Here is a 9,693-nt window from a genome sequence, read left to right on the forward strand (position 1 = left end):
TATATGTATGATTTCTCTTAAACATAATTTATATCTGGTAAAGAGTAATTTTTAGCTTTTTTTTTACTTCTTTCAACACAAAAACTTTTATACAAGTCTTAAGGTATTTGGAAACTAAGTGGCTATAGAAAGCGAGTGTTCTGTCCAACAACATAGTCTACATGATGATCACTGACTGCTGACTTCAGCTCTGGAGTCAGCAGCAGCTCCACTGCAAATAGATAAATTACACCAGAGCTGTGCTTGGTTTGCTAGCTACATGTCAGTGTTTTGCTAAATGAGAGCTTTGTTCTTTTTTGTATGATGTCAGACGTAAGTCTGATTTTACACACAGGCTCGTCTTTCTACGTAAATTAGTTGACAGAATTAGTTTTCGTGCATTCTGACATAACCACTTCCATTTTTGTGACTATGCATTTGTGACGTAAGAAATGTGTCCAATGTGATGTGGAAAAGAACCTGCAATTTGGAAGGAGGTGAGGAAAACAGGAGTCTTTTTTGTCAAGAGAACACGTTAATTGACTTCATAACTATGGGATCAAATTCTGCCTTCAGAAATGGGCAAAACTATTTTAAACACAGTGGGACCAATATAAGCTTATCTGAGAGCAGAATTTAATCTACAAGGTCAAGCAGGAGCGTTTTCTTACCCCTGAAACTGGCTACAGTGGTAGAAGACGAGTTATTGTACGCTAGTTGGAAGAGTCAGCCTGATTTATTAACTTTATGCTGCCACAACCCTATGAAAATCTGATCAACTAATGCACTAAAATCTTGCTGGCAAAAAGAAAAATCATCTCAGAAGACAGTACGCAGTGTATCATTTTAGCAACATTAATTACTGTTACTAAATATTGGACTGTACTTGTCATAGATAAGAGTTACAGAAACAAAGCAGGACCATTTTATATGCAGTTTGTAGAGATTAGTATATACTCGTATTTCTTATTCTGTATTTCTTCTGTAAATTCCCACTGAAATCTGAGGAGTACACATGTGAAAGGAAGGCAGGACACAGAACAAATCATAAGTGCTAGGAGAGTGTTCACAGTTTCGGGTCATGCATCAAGTGGAATTGAGAAAAATAATATAGAGACAATGGGCCTTGCATTAAATCAACATGAAATCTTTAGATCTTAAGGACTGGGAGGGGGGTTTAAATGTAAAATGGACTATTAAATATAGTAAAGCAGTCTTCAAAGTAGTCCCTGAGCTTTCTACCAAACAGGTAAATGTGTCTCATATAGAGAAAAGCAGTTTTCTTACACTGACCCCAATTTTAATGACAGCTTAATTGTAATATCTTTATTATAGATTAATTCTGTAATCTATCATGTATACCTTAAACTTTCATTTTCTTGTAAAACCTGTAGAACCATTTTCCTCCTGTGTAAATTAACAGATTCCAAACAATTGGTTTCAGTGGGATAAAGAGAGAAGATTGATAAAGGTTGCTATTGCCCTTGTCACAATTGATTAGTATTTTTAAGTGAGTAGGAAACAATTTCTGGTCATCAGTTTCACTTAACAAAACAAACAATAAAACAATTGAAAGCTTAGTGGAGAATATAATGAGAGATGTGATTGTGTTCTTTAAACAGTGTGGTAATTTATTTTAACAAAAACAATTCCTTAGAATGTATTTCCCATAATGGCTTTTAAAGCATTTACTGAAGTGATAGCTAATGTTTTTTCTTTAGATACTGCTTTTCACTGTTAGAGGGAGTTAAGTTATATGGGTAGGGGAGAATGAATCTTTGTGCAACAAAGACTTAAGTTGTAACACCCATCTTCCAGATAACATCAAACGGATACTACTTTTCTTCTGTAGCACTCAGTTGGCATTGCAGTGCTGCCTGTAAAGGGGCACGGCCTCTATTTCCTTTCAGACACCTGCCTGAATGTTTGAAATGCTCTGGTCAAATAGAGCAGGCTTACAGGACGAATGGCATTGTAAACTGGCTGCTGTCCTGAGGTTAAAAAGAAAGTATGTTAACAAAAAAGATAAAAAAACAAAGCTTTTTTGCATCTCCCTCATGTTTTTGTGGAGTAGGCTAGTGAAAAAGAATAAGCTGATGTTAATGTGACAGGTCAAGGCTTTTAGAAGGCCCACGGGGAGCTTATACAGAGCAGGATCCTTGGGAGGAGGCTTTGTTTCTAGGGGTGGAATCTATCCATGAGAAACTCTGGCTTTGCTTGGTACTTGTTTCCCTCTGCCTTTGACCATGTTTTTCAGAAGAGCTGCTGCAGGAGATGAATAGCCCAACAAAAGCCTCACTATTTAGGGAGCTGTGTTCCCTCAGCACATGACCTTAAATGAGAAAGCAGCCTGTAATTCACAAGGAATTTCCTCAGCGATTGCAGAAGGACTCTGCTTCCTATAGTGCTTAATATGGGAGATATTAAAGACTAATTAGCTCATATTCGTTTTCAATGTATTGTGCATCAAAGATGCTCATAAAAATAGGGGGGAAAATATCTAGCCTCAGAATAGAATGTTCCAAACTTCTTAAATAAAACTTCTTATACTGGGCTTCTTCAAAAAATTAAAAAAGTCAAATAATTCAACTGCATGCCTATTCCCAAAAATATATCAGCAGATACTCTTGCATCTTATCATTGTTTCTGGGAGTTATTTTTAGATTTGCTCCCACAAACGGAGCATATGCATGATTTTTCACAGCAGATTTGTTAATGCTCATTAATAAACATTAATGAAATGTTAATTTGTTAATGCCAAAATCCATATGTATATTTTTCAGATTCTGATCCCACCTTTTTTACCTTTAACTGGTTATTTTTCTAACAGTTCAGAAATGATGTTTCTTATGCAATTAAAAAGCATACATTTTACTTTTGATTTTTTTTAAAGACTTTACAATGAAGAAATACCAGGAATTGATTATTTCCAAGCATTATGAGTACATTAATAACACTGCTACAGAAGTGTGTGGGAAAATAGCTGTTTCATCCAGAAAACGTGCACATGGTATGCGAGGAATTTTCATTGTGCCCAGCTGAAATTCCCTTACGTTCACAAGGAATGTTGAAAGAGAACCTTAAAAAGGAAGGACATTTGTATAGGCATAGTTTACATTTTATCCATTATTTTCAACTGGATTTATTTTTCCTCTCTGTAGTGTCATGAAAACCTGCTATGTAAGGTATTCTTCAGACAGCAGTGGAAAAAATTATTTTCCCAGTCTGACCATATATAATATTTGTTTCCTGCTTAGTGTGCTTACCTAAATGTACATCTGTTGCAAGCCATGGGAGTGAATGTCTGAAGCAGCTTCCGGCAACTCGTAGTCCTAAAGTGGCCATAAGACCTAGTGATGCCCAAGGCAGAGAGATGCAAGGGCACTGCTGCCTATGCAAGGCCTTGAAGAGGGATGTCATCCTCAGCAGCATGATGCATCCTGCAGTTCCCGCAGCATCCCTGCAGAGGTGGTGCTCTGAGAACACACTTCTCCATTTGCCAGAGCAGGAAGATTCTCAAAGTAGGTTGTCTCGGCAGAGGTGGTGCAGTTTGTGTCCTAGGTGCTTTGCCACACTTTGGAGCTTCAATATGTGCAGCCCACAGCCCTCAGCACTGCAGGCTTTTGTATCTTTACTCATCAAAAAATGCTTGCACATAACCTAGCAAGGGACTGCCTGTGCCAGTAAGTACTGTAAACCTGGGTGCTGAAGGCTGACATTAAAGCTTCTGGGAAGTCTTTGGGTATCTGCCCATTGACTTCTCACCAGCCCCAGGATATCCTCCGGCCAAGCTCAAGGAATGTAAGCTGTAGCTGGAAAAAGGCACTTCTCATAGAGGCATTTGTGCTGAGTCAGTGCTGGGTGACACTTCCTCTGCTCTGTGAGTGAAGCATAGTGCCAGTGCTCTGGCTGTTTGCAAGAGAAGGGAAAGATTTATTTGCTAAGCAGAAATGGAGCAGTAGTTGAGAAGAACACTACTTTTTAATAATGATCTTGACACTGCTCCAGGGCACAGATATCTCATGGATCTTGCAGAGAACTGAAATTCATGGAGAGGGAAAAAAGGTTAAAATTAGCCAGCGTGAATGCATTTCTATAGCGAGCCAAACCAGTGGAGTTTCACTGGGTGCAAGCCAGCTCAGAATGGTTGCCCTTTCTGGGGTGGAGAGTGGAAGGGAGAAAAAGAAAAAAACTAAAATTAGTAGATTCTTAAGCTTTACAAATGCTGCTCTGGGTTGTGTGTTCTCTTTATTTCCTTTTATGCACACAGTTTTATAAAAAAAAGTACCAACTTAGTAAAATAAAAATAAAATATCTGGCATTTGTTAAAATAATGGCTTCTACCCAAATCCCAGCATCCTGATACCTGTATTGTATTTGGGCTGTTTCAGTTACATTTTGAAGGGACATGTTGAAAGAGGAAAGATTCTTTTGGGAAGGCATTAGTGTTGGATGAATTCACTGTGCTAACATCTTCTTCACTTTTATCTACTACTGCTTCAAAAAATAAAGCTACTTTTAAATGTCTTATTTAGCAATGCTGTGACAGCTATTAATAATACTACAGTTTTTAACTTTCTATTTAACATATACTACCTTTTGTAAAAAAAGTATATACAGATAAATAATGTTTCTAGAGTTTATGCATAGAGAATGTTAGTAAGGGAAGAGGTTTTAAATAAATTTATAACTTCTTACTGTTCATTTTACATTTTAAATGATACTTTTAAATCACTACTTTTGTCATCTGGAAATATACTGAATATTTTATTATTTAAAATAGTATACTTTTATAGCTGTTTATTAATTTCAGTTGACTACTAACTTCTATTTTGATATTTATTAATGACGACACTGTAGTATATCGAGATGTTTATTTTTCTATCAGAGCTGTAACAACTATGACATTGCATTATTTTAATGCAACATTATTGTACTTGCTCTCTAAAAAAATAAAATCAATATTTAATCCATATGGATTTTTCATATTTGTAATGTTTATTATGTCTGTAATAAGTTAAGGAACAGATGCTCACCTCCTTTTAAAAATAGAAGGCACCTTCTCTGAGGTGCACAAATATCTGCAAAGAGAAGCAAATGATTACAGCTGGGAATAACACTTTGTTGGGAGAGATAAAATACAAAGAATACCATGTTTATTATATGTACGCAAACAGATGAATGCACGTTCAGCATGAACTTTGAGAAGGCAGGAAGGGACACGGTAGCCATTAGCAATTTGGAGGTGCAGCTGGTTTGCCTCGCCCAGCGCAACAGAAACATGAATGCACGAGGAGGTGTTAGCACTTGCTAGAGGACAAGGTACTTCTTGTAGAAATACAATCTATAGATTGATAGGTGGTTATGATAACCTTTCTTCTGCTTTTCTCTGTTGGGTGGTAGAGGAGCTGGTTTTCTGCTTTTAACATGATCCAGTTTTTGCTCTGGGCATGAGAGAGTGAACTAAAGTGACAATTGATATATGCTCAGACAGCACGTCACTTAGTGTGCAGGACTTAACAATACAACAGTAACACCTGGGAAGAGGTGTACAGCAAAACTAGGGGGGGAAAGGTAAACATCACAGGGACATCTGTTCACCTTTGTTGCTTCTTCTATCAAAGCAAGGAACATAATCCCAATAGATGCCTGATGAGGTTAAGGCTGAGAAATCACAGAGGCAAGAGTCACCAGCCTTCACTGACTTACTGAGCAAGCACATGCAACCAGCCCTACAAACTAAGAAATACACATTTACCTTGAAAGCCCTTGACTAAGGGAACATTAATGTTGTCACCAACTCAGAGGAAACATAAAGCTAGATCTGAATTTCACACGTATAATTTGTGCTACAGACATAGGGCTTCATTTTGTTATCTCAAACCTAAGGTTACTGTTAACATTTAAGTCTCCTATAGTCAGTGATCCTGGCACCAAGCTGTATTGCATACCATATGTGTTGTGGAATGATGGTAAGTGATCCAGATGAAGTCTCTTTCTTCCTATGTCCTGAAATACAGCTGTTAAATCATGCCTATGTACCTTAAAATGTCCAGATAATGACAGAAAGGAGTTTTGACATGTGGCATTCTATTTCATCAGTTTTTATTCACATCCACAAATTTGTTGATGAGGGCACAACAGTGCCCTAATTTGACTCTAACATAATGCAACTGCTATTTTGTTGCAGATACCATTGACAAGAAGAAGGCTTGCTGCTCAGTCTCTCCAAAGAGGAAAGATACCTAAGTCACAGCCTCTAAAGCCGGAGGAGGAAAGAGATCCAGATTTCAGCCACTTTTTTGACACCAGTCATGTAGGTGCACGCTATTACAGAATTTCTCTCCCTTTGTGGTAGGTGAAGAATTTGATCCAATACACAGAGAGGATGGCATTAGGGACACCTGGCTTAAATGAAGACTTGAATATGCCTGATGACCACCAAAAGGCAACAATTAGAATCAAGAATGAAAACTTTGTTAACAGACTGATTTCAACTAGTAAGGAGTTAATCTGAAAAGTGGGTGCTTTCTTCTGCTATCAGGTCTACAAAAAAGACAAGAATCTTGGAAATACATTCCCGCTACCCTGGGTTTAAAACCAAACTGCTTAAATCTATTGTATGTATTAAATAAAAAATCTAGTTTTACAGAAAACTAAATGGTCTGAAGCTCTGTTTAGAGAACAGGTACAGTCAGTGTGGTGCAGGGGCTTCTGGCTGCTTATCTTCTGCTTGGGAGCCTTAGGCTGGTCCAAGTTGGGTTGGACTGTACAGAATTCTTATTACCTAGAGATAGGCTTCCAGTCTGATTTATTAGTACTAAAGAGGCCCCAACATTATGATTTCATGGCCCCTTATCCCAGAAAAACTGTGGTGGGTGGCAGAAAGCGGTGTCTTCCTTTTTCCAAAACATTCTATCTTCTACTCAGCCCAGAGCATAATATGGCCTCTGATTATTTTCTTGGCCTTGAACTGCATGATTCATGAAGGATGGTTACTGTTTAATAAAGATGATGTGTATGCAAGCTGATAAAACTAAATGATTAACCACAAAAGTATTATATTGCCAAGTTATGTCACATATGCTTATTGAAATTACTGCATGTGATGTATTTCTTTCAGCTTTCCAGCTTGCCAAGTCCCCCTTCTGGGGCCCTAAGCCTCTTGTTTGTGCCTCAGCAATCTGGAAAGCCCAGGACCTGTTCCTGAGTGGGGTTCCTCTGCTCTCAAAACTGCTCACAGGAGCAGCCTTTCCCACAGACCCCCTTCTGACTCTTTGGCCTTTGACCATAGCCTTAACACATCCATTCTGAAAGCATCACCGGGGCTGTACGATTTGTGGCTGAATTGCTGAGGACACAAAGGGACATGTCAGTGGATGTGTTTTCCACAGAATTTTTAGACACGTTTTCACTTTACTCTGCTCTGGACAAAACAGGAATTTCAAAGACTTCTACAACTTAAACATGGTGCTCTCTAGATTACCCTTGTCTTCAGAAGTGTTTAAGGTTGGCTTCTGTCCTTGAATCATTCTGCAGCTGCACCCAGGCCCCTGTGAAAAAGCAAAAAAATAAATACTTCATATCTTTCTCAGCTTCTGGTGCATCTCTCCATGTCTAAATTGAGCTATCAAAGAAAATTATCCTCCCTGTGCCTTTCTTGAAAATTGCAGGCACTGAATCAGAGGGCTTCATAAGGAAACAGCTGATGAGGAGAGCGTTTTTATTTTAGGGCAGACAAGAACAAGTTAAAGTCTATAGTACAGAGCTAAACAGAGCATCTCTGAGCCTGGTTGGATGCAGTCACATTCCTCTGCTCCTTTCCAGAGTTAAGCCAGGGCTATTCCTTGGTGAACTAGCCAGTCCTCACATATCCACTGGGATGCTCCTGCTGTAAGCTTTGAATCTGATACCCTCAGAGTTTGTGCAAGTTGTATGCAACATACAAATCCCAGAGACACATTTCCCATCCAGTACCATCATTCTGGTGGCAATTTTTATCATTTGTAAATATTTCTTCATGTATACACATGTGTGTGTGTCTGCATGCTCCATTCAAATCAACTTTTCCTAAGCATTAAGTCCATCTCTGATTGCTAAATTGCCTGTCAGGTCAAATTTTATAAATACATGTACTATATATACAGAGACAGTCTTACAAACCTTTTTTGTATATATTTAAAATGGGATAACTCTCCTAATTTCTCATGCATAGCAGGATTTTCCTCTAAAAATTCCTATACTTATTGTATTTTCTGTATGTAGCTAGGCTGCTGTCATGTTGAAACCACGACTTGAAGTGTTCCCCAATAGAAGACAGACACATCACCTTGCAAAGGGATTCTTTGCTCACAAATAGGTTCTAATCACCTAATCATCAAAAGGAACGTGACCAGCAGATTGAAGGAGGTGATCCTGCCCCTCTACTCTGCTCTCGTGAGACCTCACTTGGAGTATTGTGTACAGTTCTGGTGTCCTCAACATAAAAAGGACATGGAGCTGTTGAAGCAAGTCCAGAGGAGGGCCACGAGGATGATAAGAGGGCTGGAGCACCTCCCTTATGAAGACAGGCTGAGAAAGTTGGGGCTGTTCAGCCTGGAGAAGAGAAGGCTGCGTGGAGACCTCATAGCAGCCTTCCACTATCTGAAGGGGGCCTATAAGGATGTTGGGGAGGGACTCTTTGTTAGGGACTGTAGTGGTAGGACAAAGGGTAATGGCTTTAAACTTAAACAGGGTAAGTTCAGGTTAGATATAAGGAAGAAGTTCTTTACTATGAGGGTGGTAAGTCAAGGAAGGAAGTTGTGCCCAAGGAAGTTGTGAATGCTCCAACCCTGGCAGTGTTCAAGGCTAGGCTGGACAGAGCCTTGGGTGACATGGTCCAGTGTGAGGCATCCCTGCCTCAGGGGGTTAGAACTATATTATCTTAAGGTCCTTTCCAACCCAAACCATTCTGTGATTCTGTGTTAAAGATAGTAAATATTTTGTTAGCCAATTTATTCCTCATGCTTTTGCAAGTGAAGTTGTGCTTTTTAAAAAAGAAAGAATCCTTAGGTCAAGAGTAAGAAAAGATAATGTAATAAATCAGACAGATAGACAGATCATTTTGCAGAACAATAAAAGTGGTATTCCCAGAAGGACTATTTATTGTCATATGACAGAATGAGAGTGTTTCATGTTGGCTGTAATGAAAACTGAGTAGATTAATTTCCAGAGGAGAAGAAAAAAAAAAAGAAAAAAAAAAAAGAAAGAAACCTTTGGTTTCAACCATATTATCCAAGGTTCAATTCTGTGCACTTGCTGGGCCCTTGCAGTTCAGCTGAAGACTATGTTAGGAGAGAACATGCTGGGCATCTTTCTTTGAACATCAAGCCCATAAGGTCCCCTTTGAGATCAGATAAATAACAGATTAGGAACATTAATGTAATGTGTTACATTCCTTCTTTGAAAAAAAAAAAAAATATCTTATGGAACCTGATTATCAAGCCAAAACATAAGAAGCTTTTTATTTATTTATTGTCTTAGCTGATGTTCCCTCTTGGATCACAAAGAATTTATGCTAGCAACTACTGTGGAGTATTCTTACATTTTCCATTTATCCCCTTTTCACTCACCCAAAACCAGTTTGGATTTGGACTACCTGAAAATAGTGTATAATTCACTGTAAGTTCCTGTGCTACCCAGGAATTTTGCTTGTGTAGGGATCTGGCTTTTTCT

Source organism: Nestor notabilis, unplaced genomic scaffold, assembly GCF_000696875.1.
Source record: "Nestor notabilis isolate BGI_N333 unplaced genomic scaffold, ASM69687v1 scaffold5815, whole genome shotgun sequence".
Lineage (NCBI taxonomy): Eukaryota > Metazoa > Chordata > Aves > Psittaciformes > Psittacidae > Nestor > Nestor notabilis.